Source organism: Uloborus diversus, chromosome 4 (genome assembly GCF_026930045.1).
Source record: "Uloborus diversus isolate 005 chromosome 4, Udiv.v.3.1, whole genome shotgun sequence".
NCBI classification, from domain to species: Eukaryota; Metazoa; Arthropoda; class Arachnida; order Araneae; family Uloboridae; genus Uloborus; species Uloborus diversus.
The window spans coordinates 8,865,090-8,881,497 of NC_072734.1; the positions used below are offsets into that span (position 1 = coordinate 8,865,090).

Here is a 16,408-nt window from a genome sequence, read left to right on the forward strand (position 1 = left end):
AAGAAGAGTGCATGGTGTAATTTATCCTGATTTAAAAATTGAATGGTTATTTTTTACACAAACACAAGTGATGGCAAAAGTACAACATACCACTATGGAATGAATCACTAATGTAGTTTACTAAGGTGGATGAACTAACTATTTAAAATAATAAATAATGATTGATTTACAGGACTACAGGCATTTTTCTGCTTTTATGTCTATAGATAATTATCCATGCAAGTGGAGCTCTACTTGAAAAATACAGAGACACAAAAAATTGCAGAAATTTTACGGTTGCAGAAAATGAATGCATTGTATGTTTGATCCTATTTATCCTACACAGTGTGTCAAAAGACTGAGTGCTGAACCGAATCCACTGAACCATACTTGTAAATTTGTGTATTTTTTTCTTTTCCTTATTACTAAAGAATTTTCCCAATAATACTTAATTTCTTTAATTACTGGGAATGTCACAGCTTATGTACATGGTAAGATCCAAAAGTAATGAGCCTCACGTTATACTGACGCATGCACACCCTACAGCTGGCTCCGCTTAACAGCAATGGTGGTGGGGGTTGTTGGCTTTACAGTGCAATGCAGGTCAGTTGCCTCCCAGCTTTTGGAGCGGTACCCTCAGCTTTAACAGTAACCCCTTTATGGTGGTTCGTGACACGGCGATATGGAAAGTTCATCAGAGCAACGCAAAGCTATCAAATTTTGCTTACAGTTTCTTTCTCAAACGTTCCCAATGCTTCAGCTGGCATTTGAGACTGAGTGTCTGTCCTATTCGCAAGTATTTGTTATTGTTCCTGGCGTTACGAAAGGCCTCGTAATGCCAGGAAGTGGTGACTGACGAACCCTAGTCTGTACACGCCCATCCTCGACCTGTACTGACGTAAATAGGACATCAAAACAGTCAAATGAAAGCAATAAGCAACCGTGATTGCTCAAAAAGAAAAGCAAGAAAGGGAGGCTAAATCTATGCATTATCCCCCAGTGGTTAAGAGGTCAAAGGTACTTGCTCCCGCAGCTATCTGTATCTCAGTTTTCTGTTTTATTTTGAAGCTTTTTAATCTTCATTTTATTCATAATTTTTTAATTCAGCATTCTATTTTCAAGCATTTTTCCCCCCGATTCATAGTTAGTGTTACTATTAATCTAATGCCGTTCTACTTTGCAGACTACTTTAGGGTTTTTTAATCTCCGTCCCAGGCAACTGAAAAAAAATTGTGCTTCCAGACATTACATTTACATTAATTTTACAGTAAGAAACTAAATATTATTACTGTAGTCTCTCCCCCTCCCCCACCCAAATACAGCACTGCATCTATAACATAAACAACTTACTAAGAAAGCACAGGACACAAAATCAAAAATAGGAAATATGGGTATTAAATTTAAGTCAAAAGACTATACAATGCAGTTTTCCTTTAAACTTTCAACAAAGCAGTTCTTCAATTTTTCATAATTAGTTCCTCGGCAAAGTTCATTAGTAAAATCACACACAGCATTTAGAACAAGAAATTCTGCGATGCAAGAAAAACTTACTGAGGGTGTGCCTGACTCATGTGGCATAAACAATTGTCACATTGTATGATTAAAAACTTGATACTAAACATACTTATATGGTGTGATCCAAAATTAATGAGAATTTGTTTAAAAAGACAGATTTACTGAGCTAATCGATACAACTGCCTAATAGTCTTAAAAATAGGCACCTCCTGACACAATGTACATCTGTAGGCGGCATTTCTATGAATCAAAGGCATCCCTGAAGTCCTGTTTCCTGGTATCTGCAAGGGCTGCCTTGACATGTGCTTAGATGTCCTCGATAGAGTCGAAACATTTCATTTTCAGCGCTGATTTTAATAGTGGAAACAAGAAAAAGTCAGGAGGCCACAAGCCCGGAATATAGGAAGGCTAGGACAACAAGGGAGCGTCGACTCGGACCTTCTTTAGTCAGAACTCCCGGCACAAGTTTCGCACAGACTTTTTGCATGTGCAACTTCTCCGTAACAATGTGTTCCACCGTTGTTTCTGATAATTCCAGGGGTGTTGCTACTTGGTAGAGACTTAAACACCAGTCTGTGTTTAAAAAGTCACACTTGTTACACTATGATTTTATTCCCCCCCCCCCCTCCCTCTGCAGCACCACCGTCGACCGGCCCCTACCGATGCTGCTCCTACGAAAGCCGTCTCCAGGTTGCATCCATATCCTACACACATGCGCATATATAGGGTCTGGTGGGGTAAAGTGGTCATAAAATCGTAGGTTTTCAACTTAGGAGGATAATAAAGACAATAAATTCTTTAAACACTTCAACTTTTTTTGTTGTTATTTTACATTGCATTATTAAAGAACACGGTACATTGCATTTCAGGAAAATAATATTGAATTTAAGTAGTTTTATAACATTTTCATTTCCCTTTGTATTTATGATCACTTTCCCCCATGGGATGGGGGAAGGTGGTCATAGCATGGGGTAAAGTGGTCATAGTTTAAAAAAACTGCAAAACCGTTACAAATAACACTAATTTTTGTATATTTCGGTTATTTTTATAGTTACAAGTATATGTACGAGTATATACGAGTATACACAAGTCTACTATGCGTGTTGTGTAGACATGAGTAAACATGTTCATATATGAATAGATACATGTATACATCAGATGCATGCACATGCCTACTCAAGTATATACGTGTATACACGTATCTTTACAAAAAGTTTCTATAAAAGCATATAATATATCGAGTTGCTAAAATGTGTTTCTAGTACAGGGAATCAATGAGCACTTACTAGCTAAGCATTAAGTTATAATATGAGCATTAAATTCATGTAAGATGACATGTAGTTCACGTGTAAAAATTGCACGGTCTCAACACTGTACAGGCATCTCATACAAGATGCACCATCATAACAAAGATTACACAATTTTAAAATATTTAACCCATATGAAGAGATTACTTCTTTAGTTAAGGCAAACCATTATTCTTCATCAGTTTTTTCTGTTCTGAAAATGCAGGCAAATGATTTTCTAAGTTATCTAAATTAAATTTACCCATTTTTTATTATTTACAGTGAAAAATTTGGGGGTGCAACTGCCCCCTCTTGACCCCCCATATTTGCCGCCCCTGTATATAGATGAGGATACAATTCCTAATAAAGCAATAAATTTCATGCTTGCTCCAGAGGAGACTTGATTCAAAATGTTCATTATGATTACTATTAATATTGCTGTTGTGAGGCAACGAATTTTGGTTACAATGGGTTTTATATTCAATCCTTTAACGGGGAAATTACGTGTGTTTTCCATCATAACTTTTTTAAACTAAGTTTTTTTAGAAATAAATTATAGCCTATGTTGCTCCCTGAGAATGTAACTATCTGTGGTGAAAAAAATGGTTAAATTCCATCAAGTAGTTTTGAAGTTTACCCCGGACATACATATATACAGAAGTAGTCATTGATGTATATAGATTATTATTGAGAATATTTTTTCTGTTTCAGGTCACATAATTTTAACACTATTTTTTTAAGATTGATAATTGTGTCTGCTATAGATTTCATTTGTTTCCGTGTAACACATGGTCAAACAGTTTTTTTTTTTTTTTTTCAATTTGCTCATACTACATGTACATATGTTACCACCAATCAAATTATGAAACTCTGGCATTCTATGGAAGGCCTAAGCTTTGTCTACAATGCCGGTCATTTTTAGGCAAAGTATACAAAAAATGTCCTGAATAAGGTGTTATATAAATCAGGTTTTTTTTTATTATTCGAGTTAACATTAATCACTGCATGGCATTCCTAACGTTTCTTGCAAAAAAAAAAAGAGTTTGTAACAGAAAAAAATATTAAAACCCCTTTCCTGTTTGGTACTATATTTGGACGGGATTTTTTTCCGATACATTATGCGTTTTAATTCAGTTTACTTCCTTTCTGCTTCATGTAATTAATGTTTATCATATGGAAAGAAAATAATTAGTCGATAATTTTCAGCGTGGTGAAAAAATTCAGAGAAGGAAATTAGTTGAAATCAATTTAGCCAACGGCATCCGATTCAGAGGTATCGATTGGAAATAAGCGTTGGAAAAAAAATCAATGCCGCTTTGCTTAAATGAAAAATTTAATCTTAAAACAAATAAGAAATTTCAAGACTGATTAAAACTAACTATGCAGTCCCGGAAAAGAAGTTAATTGAAAACAATAATTTCGACCAGAAAAAGAAGGGAGACTAACGATAAGAAACTAAGGTAAGAAAATTATTTTGGGCAAAGCCGTCGTCTGTGGTCCGCTTGCTTTCTTTTTTATTTACGTTTACAAATGGGCGTTTTTTTTTTTTTCCTCATCCATCTTATGGTGTCTATTGTACTATTAAAGTTATTGCCTTTTTTAAAAGAAAGTTTTTCCCCCCTCTCATTTCCAAACAAAGGGTTTTGTTTCATTTCCGTTGTCAGGCGGGCTTCTTTGATAATATTATTGCTTTACTCCATACTAATAAAAGAAATTAAAGTTTTTTTTTTTTTTTGAGCAATCACGAATTGCTTATTATCCTCATTTGACCAAAGTTGATATTGCTCTGATTTTTCAGATTATACCATGATGACGGTTGTTTTTAAAATTTGAGAGCGAAATTTTCGTCTTAGTTACAAATCGTCTGCAGTTTGATTTCATTTTTTTTTAGGGCTGAACTCAAGCAGATTTTACATTAAAAAAGGGTTTTTGTGTAAAAATTACGTTTTTTCTGGAAAAAACACCCAAGTACATGAACTTTAACAACAAAATTTCATCCAATCGCAAAACTTCCAGATTACTAATTAAGATTGATAAGAAATAAAAATACATTTCGTTAGTCGCTGTAGATAATCTTTATGATAAGTGTATGGTGGATTTCAGCCATAAAATCTTTTTCTTTATTACCGCTTCCTAATCACCATTTTTTTTTTAAATGGATATGCCTTGTTTTTCCTTGTTCCAGAAAATCTCCAGTTATAATATGACGGGTGTAAATGTCTTGACCATTCCCATTTCATTCAATTTGAGAGAAACAAGAAACCTAAAGAGTAGTGTTCTATCGTTATTGATGATCGCAAAAAAAAAAAAAAAAAACATAATTTGAATTCAAGACGTCAAAATTCAAATTATTTGCATCTTTTTCCTTTCTCTTTTGATGTAAACAAATAGATATTTTCCCTCATTAAAGTCGGCTTGAAACATAAAATGCGTTATATTTTTTCGAATTTTAATGTTTGAAACAATTTTTCGGAACACATTTTTTAAGATTAACCTCATTTTTCCATTCTATTTTTTCTGTGCTGCTGCATGGCAGTTAAGTTTTTTTTCGATCATTCATTGTTATTCATTTCTATTGATTTTATTCTTACTGATTCCTATTTTATTCTTTTGTATTCCAATGAATCTGAATTCGAGCACGATTTAGAAAAAATTTTAGTATTGGAACAAACAACGAGGGTTAACTTACTTTCTTGTAAATAGTAATGAACTACGTTTTAACGCTTAAAATTAGCAGATTACTGCATACACGTGTTTCGGAGCTATAGGGAACAGTGGCGGATCACCGCATAGGCGCATGAGGCGATAGCTGGGGGCCTCGGAGCCGACAAGTGTCACATCCTCAAAATCATGGTTTTCCATGGTAAATACTCAAAACTCATGGACATTGATAGATAATCATGGATTTTAGGCGCGGGATGATTGCTTCCAATAGAGCTAGGGCCTCTTGAGTCTTAAGGGACCCCAGGCTTCAGGTGCCTTTGTTTAGATTTTCCCAGGAGTTTGGATTTTCCTCATTCTTCCCAGAGTTTTAGTTCAAGATTGTATGTTTTTAAATACTCCTACTTAAAACTATCTAGTACTTTCCGATAAAATGCACAAATAGTCTTGCTAGAATAATTTTTACCGTTCCAAGTAGTTTTTTGGCCGAGTACTCCGTACATTCGGCCACTTCCTACTCGGCTGAGTAAAGAGTCTGCATCTTGTTAAAAAAAAAAAAAAAAAAAAAAAAAAAAAAAAACACTATTGATCATGAAGATATTTACTTTAATTGAAATACACAAGGACAGGCCCTGATCTGTGTACCCGCAGATCCCGCAGTGCGGGGGACCCACGTCCGTAAGGGGCCCAACGGCCCAAGAAATTGAAGGAAAAATTAAAAAAAAAAAAAAAACCTAGCACTAAGGCTTATTAACGTTACAAATATACACTGCTGACCTCTGGGGAGGGGCCCTACAGATTTTGATGCGGGAGGGGGGGGGGGGCCAAAATTTATAGATCCGGGCCTGGCCAAGGACGTGTCTAGAGAGGGTTAGATCCTCCCCTCCGCCAAAAAAAGATAACAAGTCGTCATTTATCGCAGTATTATATCAGTCTTCAAAATATCCCAGTCGTAATTTGTGCGATTATGCCCGAGTCGGTGTTTTTAAGGCAAGGAGGACATGGGATCATGTAACTCGACCTCTGCGAATGGTCACTTTTCTTGACGAACAATTATATTGCCCTTCCTTATCTAGAAGGAGAAGAGAGCCGAAGGGAGCAGACAGATCTGTGGGGGGTCCAAGTCGAATCCATCGGCACAATGGCACAGCTGTGTTTTATTTCTTTACTTTTTGCAAATTTTCCCGCTTTCCCACCAACAACCAACCCGTAACAAGATAGTTTTATGACGTATTTAGTTAAATCAGTAATTTGGAAAAGGCGGGATTTTTTTTTTTTTTTTGAGGAAGAACGGAGAACGTTCGCCGCTGTTGTGATTCACTCGTGCTCGTGAACGAGCTTTTGCTCTGTCTTCAATCAACGACAAGATCATTCTTTTTGAGATAAGTTTAATAATATGTTTTAATAACTTTAATTTTCAGAATAATGCTGCTATCATGGTGTTAAATGATGATATGGTGTTTTGAATATAATAGGTTTAATGGTACAAAGGTTTAGCTTTTGAAAAAAAAAAATATACTGTTCATTCTTCTGTATTTTATATTTTCATTACGGAGAAAAGGAACATCTGTCAATTCATTGCAAAAACGCTTTATAAAATTACTATAAAAATTTTAAATGCCTCTGCTGCGAAAGTAGTTGATTTTGAGTGTTCTCCTTCTTTCACTGGTGCCATTAGTTTGTAATATATTTTCGAATTTATATTTCATAACGATTGATTTACTCATTAAAGGCAAACGTTTTATATATAAACTGTAGTTGGGGCAAACCTAACCTGACAGCGTCGTAATGCTATAATTAAGAATTAGATCTGCGTAGCTTTCACAATGCTGCCAGGTTAATTTTTCCCAACTATAGAAGTGTTCCAGTTTATTTTCAGGAGTGTACATATGCCATATTCTGCACAGGTAAAGAGCGTGTTTTAATGCTTCGAAAAAAAAATAATGGTAATGATTTAAAAAAAAAAAAAAAAGAAAAAGAAAAACATAGGTTTTAAGGTTTACTTGAAACCTTCTGCAGAATAAGGATTTTCGAATTTTGAATTTCAGAAGAAAATAAATACTTCCAGAAAAATACTGTTAAAAAGTCAGGATGCTCAAAAATTCTGATGTTTCTTTCATATTTTCTTCATTCTGTAAACGTACTACGAAAGAAATTCAACATCCAACTGAAGTCAAAAAATAAGTAAAAAAATACAGGAACAAAAATAAAAAGGCTTCATTGATGACTTATTAAATGACCCTCGAAAAATTACTGGCATTAATGTTACAAAATATGGTCTTAAGAATCGCCTTTTTAAGACTTAAATTTCAGGAAATATTCGAGCAAGGGTCCCCGAACTAACCTTCCTTTAATATTATAAAAAAATCAAGTTTTTTTAACTACACTTAGAAAAAACTTAAGTGGAATAGCCCCTGAGTAAAAAAAATTGCTGAAGCTTTTAGGGCCATAATTTTTGAACAAATTTTCACAGAAGAGATTCAGCAAATTTTTCTTGAAAAATTGTTTATCATGTAAAGTTTGTCTACAATTGCGTTTTTGAAACTTCAATTTCGAAAATTGGGAAGGGGGAGGAGAGAGAAATTGATTTCGATCTATTTTTTAAAAAGATTGATCGGGGGCACTCCCTGGTCTCCATTCCTTACCCTAACGTGAATAAATATGGCCTATAATAGCATTTGTAAGGCTTCAATTTCTACTACTTTCCGCTGAGACACCTGCACCTTTTTGTCCCCAAACATCAGCAAAGAAAGTCTAAAATTATGTTTTTAAAACTTCAAGTTTTAAAAACATAGTTATCAAGTTTCAAAATTTTTCCGGGGGAGAACCCCCGGACCCCCTTTTACTTATCAGATCACAGGTTTCCTTTTTTTTTCTTTTTGTTAAGTGCACCGCCCTTCTAAGACTTTTTTCCAGCTGCGCCACTGAATTACACTTGCGTTCGAAAAACGGGTAAAACTGGGATTTTGCTAAATGCCAGAAATTGGAGCTCGGTGGAAATCTCCCCTTGCTCCGACTTAATTACGAAAAATTACTTTTTTTTTTGTCCGAAATGTCCCTTTTAAATGAGAATGTAACTGCGCACCCCACCTCCTCCAAAACTTGTTTTTTTTTTAATTCAAAAAATATGATTTTCTGCATTGTTAATATTAATAAACTATATCGTTTTTGTTGTGTCAATAGAGGGCCTCCGGATCAGGCTGCGCCAGGGGCCTCACAATCCCATGATCCGCCACTGATAGGGAACTCCTTTTTCGATGCAAAGTGGTAAGCTTTTGGATGTAAGAAACATGTGTATGCAGTAACCTGCTAATTTTTGGCGTTAAAACGTTGTTCATTACTATTTACTTCACTGCTTAAAGGTGTTTATTTATTTTTTACTTCCTGGTATCACTTAAGTTAAAACTTGAGTAACGAATCTGGATGATCCAGTCTGTACTAAATATTTATTTTATCGAAATGGGATTTTTTTTTACTTCCTTTTACAAAAAAGGAAGTATTGTATTCGCGAAAAAATTTTCACCCAAAAATCGGCCTTAATTTCCATTTTACTCACCCCCGAATGAATGTTGAGTTTTTTTTTTCAATCCGAACATACGCGGATATGTGCCTAGGAACGTACAGACACCAGAAATATCCATTTTAACGATCCCCGAGTTGATTACAGCGAGTTTTCTCGTGACGTCTGTATGTACGTATGTATGTGGGTATGTGTGTTATGTATGTCGCATAACTCAAGAACGGAATGTCCTGGAAAGTTGAAATTTGGTACGTAGACTCCTAGTGGGGTCTAGTTGTGCATCTTCCCTTTTGGTTGCATTCGGATGTTTCTAAGGGGGTCTTTTGCCCCTTTTTGGAGGGAAGTTATTTTCAATTTCGATGTAAACTCAAGTGGTGTTATAATTTGTCGGACACTTGGCGATATATCGCCAGTCTTTAGGTCGCCAAGTTTTGTCGCCAACTTGGCAACAAATTTGGCGATTTTTTAAAATTTTAAATTGGATTTCAATTTGGCCACTGTTGGTGATATTTAGAGAGTAAACTATTGAATCATATTAAAACTGCCAATAATGAGAAAATGACATTAAATAGGAGTAAAAGGTAAGTCATGTGATGCACACAGCAGCTCGTTTTTTCCTTGATTTTTAAAAGCAAGGATTTTATTTTCATCAAAAGCTTTTCAATTTTTATTACATCACGAAGATTGTAGAGTGCTCAGTAGTGTTCGTAGTAAATTGCACTGTTTCATGCCTCTTTTTTGCACTGTAACAAACTATGCTCGTACGGTGTGGGTAATTTTTAGGGCAAGGTGAAAAAGAGAAAGTTCAACACAAAGGGAAGTTGAAAACCGTAAGGCGAATTTTCCGTAGAACTTCATATTTAACCGTTGTGGCTAGATTTCTTTCGACAAAGTCTGAAACTATTTCCTGCATCGATTTGCTACGCACTAGGAAATTCATTTAAGCTTCTTTCCACCCGCAAGCCCCCTTTACATTGTATTTTTTATTCATTTTGCTCTTTCCTTTTAGTTTATTGTTTTTGCAATTTCAAATATCTGACGGAGGGGGGGGGGTATATTAACTTCTTTGCGTTTTACCGCACTACTCTCTACTTTTACTAGACTTCATACTCATGCATATAGGTATGCAAGGGGGGTACACAAGGGGGGATTATGGCACAAGTTGCGACATCAAAATTTTTCGGTTTTTTTAAATTTAATTTTATTTATTTACACAAATTTATTTATTGATAAATTTTAAATTTAAATTATTTACTTTATTTTATTTTATTTTATTCTGTCTATACTTTATTTCATTTATTTATTTAGTTTGTGTATGTGTGCGTGTGTATGTTATTGGAGTAGCGCAGAACGTTTCTAATAAAAAAAATAGTAACAATTTTTTAAAAAAAAGCTTTTTAACAAAAAAATTGAACCGCCGAAAAATCTGAAAAGCAAAAAATAATAAACCATTTTAATTAAACCTTAATAACTAAGTTCTTAAACTGATGTAAGTATACCTAAGTATATATTTTTGTAATAATTTAGAGTTTTTAATTAACCTTAATAACTCAGTTCTTAAATTAATGTAAGTATACCTAAGTAGTTTTGAGTCGGTGCCAAACAAGCAAATTAATTATTTTTGAAAAGCGTGAGGCGCAGCGGTGGCGTATGGCGACACGTCCCTTCGCCGGAAAATGCCGAGCGTTCACGAAGTTAAATCCGAACGTCGTCGAGTGGTCTCGAAGAAGCACGTGTCGAGTATTTGGCTGCTATTGAGCTTTTGCCTCATATACAACAGTCAAAATGTTTATATCATTGTTCATCATACTGAAGAAGGATTTCTCATCTTGTTAAAAGATCAAATAAATGGTTTTGTGGGTCATAGTATTATTCAGCGTAAGTACGGCATAATAACTGTAGCCGTTAATTGCATACATGATCCTGAAGATTTTTCTCACTGGTTGTTTGCCTCTCTCGTGCAAGGTCCCAAAGGTTTCAAAGCTCCAACGAGAGGTACTTTTTGTTGTATACGATCTACTAGTATTCATGATTTAATGATGGCGTGTGGAGGGAGCATTTTTTGAAACATTTATGTTTATCGCCGGACATTTCACATTACATTGCTAATTTTATTTGGTTATTTCTTTAAATTTAGGTAATTTAGGGATCTTTGTTTATTTATTGTTTGGCACCGACTCAAAACTACTTAGGTATACTTACATTAATTTAAGAACTGAGTTATTAAGGTTTAATTAAAATGGTTTATTATTTTTTGCTTTTCAGTTTTTTCGGCGGTTCAATTTTTTTGTTAAAAAGTTTTTATTTTATAATTTTTTGTGGCTATAATCTGTATGCTTATATTTTTGATTACTTTTAAAATAGCTACCTACCTTACTTTAGCTATTAACATATATATATATATATATATATATAATCTTATTTTAACAATTATCTGTTGTGTTACATAAATAATTTTAAAAAAGCAGGCTTTATATACTAACATAGGTAGGCCTACAAAAAATGCTGCTCGGATGAGGAAAAGATGTTTAGAAGAATTTATTAATGAGAAAGAAAAAAGGTTGGAAGCAAACAGAAAGAGAATTACATTAACACGTTCACAGGAGAGTTTAGGTCAGCGCGAGGAAAGACTGTCCAAAATGAGAAGCTGCAATAACGATAGGTTATTGCAAGAAAGTGATAAGCAGCGCGCTCGTCGTTTAGATATGATAAGAGAGCGACTTTCAAATGAGAGTGAAGAGCAACGCGCTCATCGTTTAGATCTGATAAGTGAGCGACTTTCAAATGAGAGTGAAGAGCAACGCGCTCATCGTTTAGATCTGATAAGAGAGCGAGTTTCAAATGAAATTGAGGACGAACGTATGCTGCGTTTGGATGCTGCTCGTAACCGTTCAGCAATGGTGGTACTTCACGAATCTTCCGAGGAGAGAACTAATCGTCTGAGCGCCATGCGACAAGCAGCTCGCGAGCGAAGAAACCAGTGTAACGCAGAAAACTTTAAGAAATCAATTAATGTTTATGCTGACTTGTCGTGTTCAATATGCAAAAAAAAATTTGTATCCTCAGCAACGTAGGAAATTGCAAACCAAAAATTTAGGCTCTATTTTGCCTAACGAACTGGTAGCTTTAGGTAATATAATTACTTGTTCACGATGCTCAAACAATATTAAAAAACATAAAACTCCACCCCAGGCCTATTGGAACAAAATGTCGGTAGCTGCAATACCTACAGAAATTGATGAGTTATCGGAAATTGAGAAACGTTTTATTTGCAGAGTAGTGCCATTTCTTAAAATAATAAAAATTCAAAATCGCTTGAGCCAAGACTGGTGCAAAGGGCAGGCAATCCTTTTTGCTCAGGATGTGGTCGAGCTGGCGGAACAACTTCCGCTTGAACCTAATGAAACTGGAATAGTGCTCGTAGTAGAAAGTCGTGAAAATTTAGAACATTCTAGGGAGTTTCAAATTGATATAGATAAACTTCAAGTGGCATTGCAGTGGCTCCTAAAGAATAATGCACTGTATAAAGATGTTCGTGTGCATTTTCCTACTGTGATCGATATTTCTACGATAACACAAATTGCTGACGAATTTGCATTTTGTCATCTATTGTACGTTAGCTTTGTTGTACAAACTAACTTATTTGGTTTCCGCTGAAAACAATATATAACTCCAACATTTTCTTATTGTTAGTACTACTGAATCCAACACACATTTCTTCAAATATCTCGAAAACTCATTTCTGCAGATACTGCCGCTTACCTGCCCACGGCAGTACACACGAGAGACATACAGGTCTGAAGCTCATTCATTGTGAGCTTTTTTTTTTGTAATACCCAACTCAGAATCAAAAAATCTTGGAGTAAACAACTAATCACCCCCTCTCCCCCCCCTTAGGGTAGGAATTTTCCCCTCAAATTTATAGGGGAATTACTTCAGGCTATACCCTTTCTAATAAAAAAAGAATATTCAAAATCGGACTATTCTGTAAAAAGTTATGTGTGGTCATACATTAAAAAAAAATATATATATATATATACGTGTCGACTTGAGAACCTCCTCCGTTTTTTCGTCGGTTAAAAATAGTATGTCACCATCACTAAACTTCGCCCTATTTTTTCATACAAACCCTGAATATAAAAAATGTTTGACGACTAGCACTGAAAACTAACCCTTATCACAAGTACCAGAGATTGAGAGGTCTACACTGCCGTGTGCAGGTAAAGGGCTATAACTGCAATTTTATCTTTTTTTTTTTTTTGCATTTTGTCATCATTGTTTGTACGATAGTTTTGTTGTACAAATTAACTTATTTGGTTTCCGCTAAAAAAAATATAATTCCAACATTTCCCAGTTGATAGTACTGAATCCAGCGCACAATTCTTCAAATATCTCGAAAACTCATTTCTGCAGATACTGTCGTTTACCTGCTAAAGAGAGTACACACGAGAGACGTACAAGTCTGCATCTCATTTATCGTGAGGTTTTTTTTTTTTTTTGTTATACCCAATTCAGCATCAAAAAATCTTAGAGTGAACTACTAATCGCCCCCCTTTCCCCACCCTTAGGGAAGGATTTTTTCCCTCAAATTTATATAGGAACAACTTCAGGCTATACCCTTTCCAATAAAAAAAAGAATATTCTAAATCGGACTATTCTGTAAAAAGTTATGTGTGGTCATATATAAAAAAATCTGTGAGTGAACAACAAATCTCCCTCTTTTCCCACCCTTAGGGTAGGAATTTTTTCTCCAAATTTATATGAGACCAACTTCAGGGTATAACCTTTCCAATAAAAAAAGAATTATCAAAATCGGACTATTTTGTAAAAAGTTATGTGTGGTCATACATTAAAAATCTGTGAGTGAACAACAAATCAACCCCCTTTTCCTACCCTTAGGGTAGGAATTTTTTTTAAAAATTTTTATGGGACCACCTTCGGGGTATACCCTTTCCAATAAAAAAAGAATTATCAAAATCAGACTGTTCTGTAAAAAGTTATGCGTGGTCATACATTAAAAAAAAAATATATACGTGTCGAATTGAGAACCTCCTCCGTTTTTTCGTCGGTTAATAAATAAAATATATTTTTAAAAAATAAAATTAAAAAAGAGCCAAAAAAATAAAAAAAGGAAAGAGGATTAAGATTTTTTTTTTGGGGGGGGGGGAGATTTGCGGCATTGAACTTGGGGGGGGGATGGGCATCCTTGTTGATATGTAAATAATTAGCAGGCTTTATGACATTGTGTAATTAACTGAAGGAATATTGATATTCAAATTGTTCTTATCAATATTCTGAGGTGAGATTTTAATCTAGTCACCAAAGCACGATTTTTAAGTTCCATCCACTCAAATTCCCGATTTCGAATTTCTAGCAGGAGTCGAGGCGACTCGTTGTGGAGTTCTCTAACATTCACTTCCTTCATCTTCTCCCTGAACTTTCTGCGCAGAAACTCTGGTTTAAATATTACGTCATGGGGACGTATATTTCTTTGACATGTTGAAATTTCACTCTCATTTAAAAATATGAATTTACTAGTGGTACCCGCACGGCTTTGCCCGTAATAGAAAAATTAAAAGATCTTTTAATTAAAAGGCCTGTATATTTACAAATAATGTATGGTGAATTTTCTCCCCAATTGGCTAGTACCCATGTTACGGTTCCACGTTATGATAATTTCGTAATTTACTCGTCCATCTTACGATTGTTTTGTTCTTAAAATTAGAATAGAAAAAGAACCACATCGAATTTTCGAAAAATCGCTTCGAGGTGCGCACCCCCATGCTACAAACTAACTTTGTGCCAAATTTCATGAAAATCGGCCGAAGGATCTAGGCGCTATGCGCGTCACAGAGATCCTGGCAGACAGACAGAGAGACTTTCAGCTTTATTATTAGTAAAAGGATATCATGGTTGCTCAATGCTCAGTCCTTTAATTATACCTTACGCAAGAACTGCGTTATACAGAGATCCAGACATCCTACAGACAAACCTCCGGACATCCAGACAGAGAGACTTTCAGCTTTATTATTAGTAAAGATAAAGAAGAAGACTTTTTTCTAACACGTATTCTCGCACCTGTTTCTTTCTTTCTTTATTTGTTTTTTTTTTTTTTTTTTTCAAATCTAGAGTAAATGATTTTAATTACGGGAAGCATGTTTTGCAAAACTGAATTCAACCATAGAATTCTTAAATACACTGAAATGTGGTTTGAAATGACATGTTTGCCACTGCAGTGGTGGTAGGTCGTTTCCCCTGCACATACACTGCGTTGGCAGAGTAAACACTTCTACAGCGCGATTCGACTTACGCGAAATGGCTATAACGCAAGTTTTTCACGTGTTATGAGTTTTAGAGCTAACGCGAATTCCTTGGCCACAGCATGAAAATTTTTTGATACAATAATTTCGACAAAAAGCAGAAGATCCCCCCCCCCCGATTCATCGTTCTTTCTTTATCAATCTCTTCTTCAGACGAGGTTCCCGATGCGCATGCGTTGTCAGGGGAGGACTGATAATCTGATGGCACAGCATAAATCATTTTTAAATTATAACTTTAATTACCGTATTTTATGTACAGTACTATTATACAGCTGCATTTAATTATTACTACATACTGTAAGTACCGTACTGTTTTATTTTTTGCTTCTCTCTCCCATTGATCATTTATTTTGCGCATCGTAACAATATTTTATGTATAATAATAAAGTTTTTTAAAAAAAATACTGTAAATATTTCTTTCTGTACGTAATTAATGGTTTAAAACAGTTTGAGAGGTGTTAACAAATGCTTAAAATAATTAGTTATGTTCATAAAAAAAATTCGCATAGATATCCTTGTCCACAACGCGAAATTTCGACTTATGTGAGTGGCCTAGGAACACATCCCTCGCGTAAGTCGAGATTCTCTGTATATTTTTACGCTACTCGCTTCGGCAGTACCTATACTAAAATTGGAACGATACAGAGAAGATTAGCATGACCCCAACGCAAGGACGACACGCAAAATCACGAAGCGTTCCACTTTTTTTTTGAGCAATCACGATCGCTTATTGCTTTCATTTGACTGTTTTGATGTGCTATGATTTTATGTTCCCACCAGCACCCTCTGCAGCAGCACCGTCGACCGGCTCCTCACGATGCTGCTCCTCTAGCGAAAACCGTCTCCACGTTGCGTCAATATCCTACACTTACACGCATACATACACGCACATACAAACATACACACACAAACACATACACACACATATATACACCTACATACACATACACAAACACGCACTCAAACACATACAATCACACGCATACATACAGACACCTACACATACGCACACGCCTACACACAACTACACACCCACTCATGCCTGCACACAGACACAAACACATATGCCTACATGCACATACGCAGCCCCCCCCCCCCACACACAAATACTCATACACACTAATACG

At 35.3% G+C, this 16,408-nt stretch overlaps 1 non-coding gene across 1 annotated transcript; it reads left to right on the forward strand.

Moving 5' to 3' along the window:
• The first annotated feature begins 15,882 nt into the window (after positions 1 to 15,882).
• Positions 15,883 to 15,989, forward strand: LOC129221681 (U6 spliceosomal RNA). The gene has a single exon (XR_008580549.1). It is a non-coding gene; the product is annotated as a U6 spliceosomal RNA (small nuclear RNA).
• Positions 15,990 to 16,408: the final 419 nt, after the last annotated feature.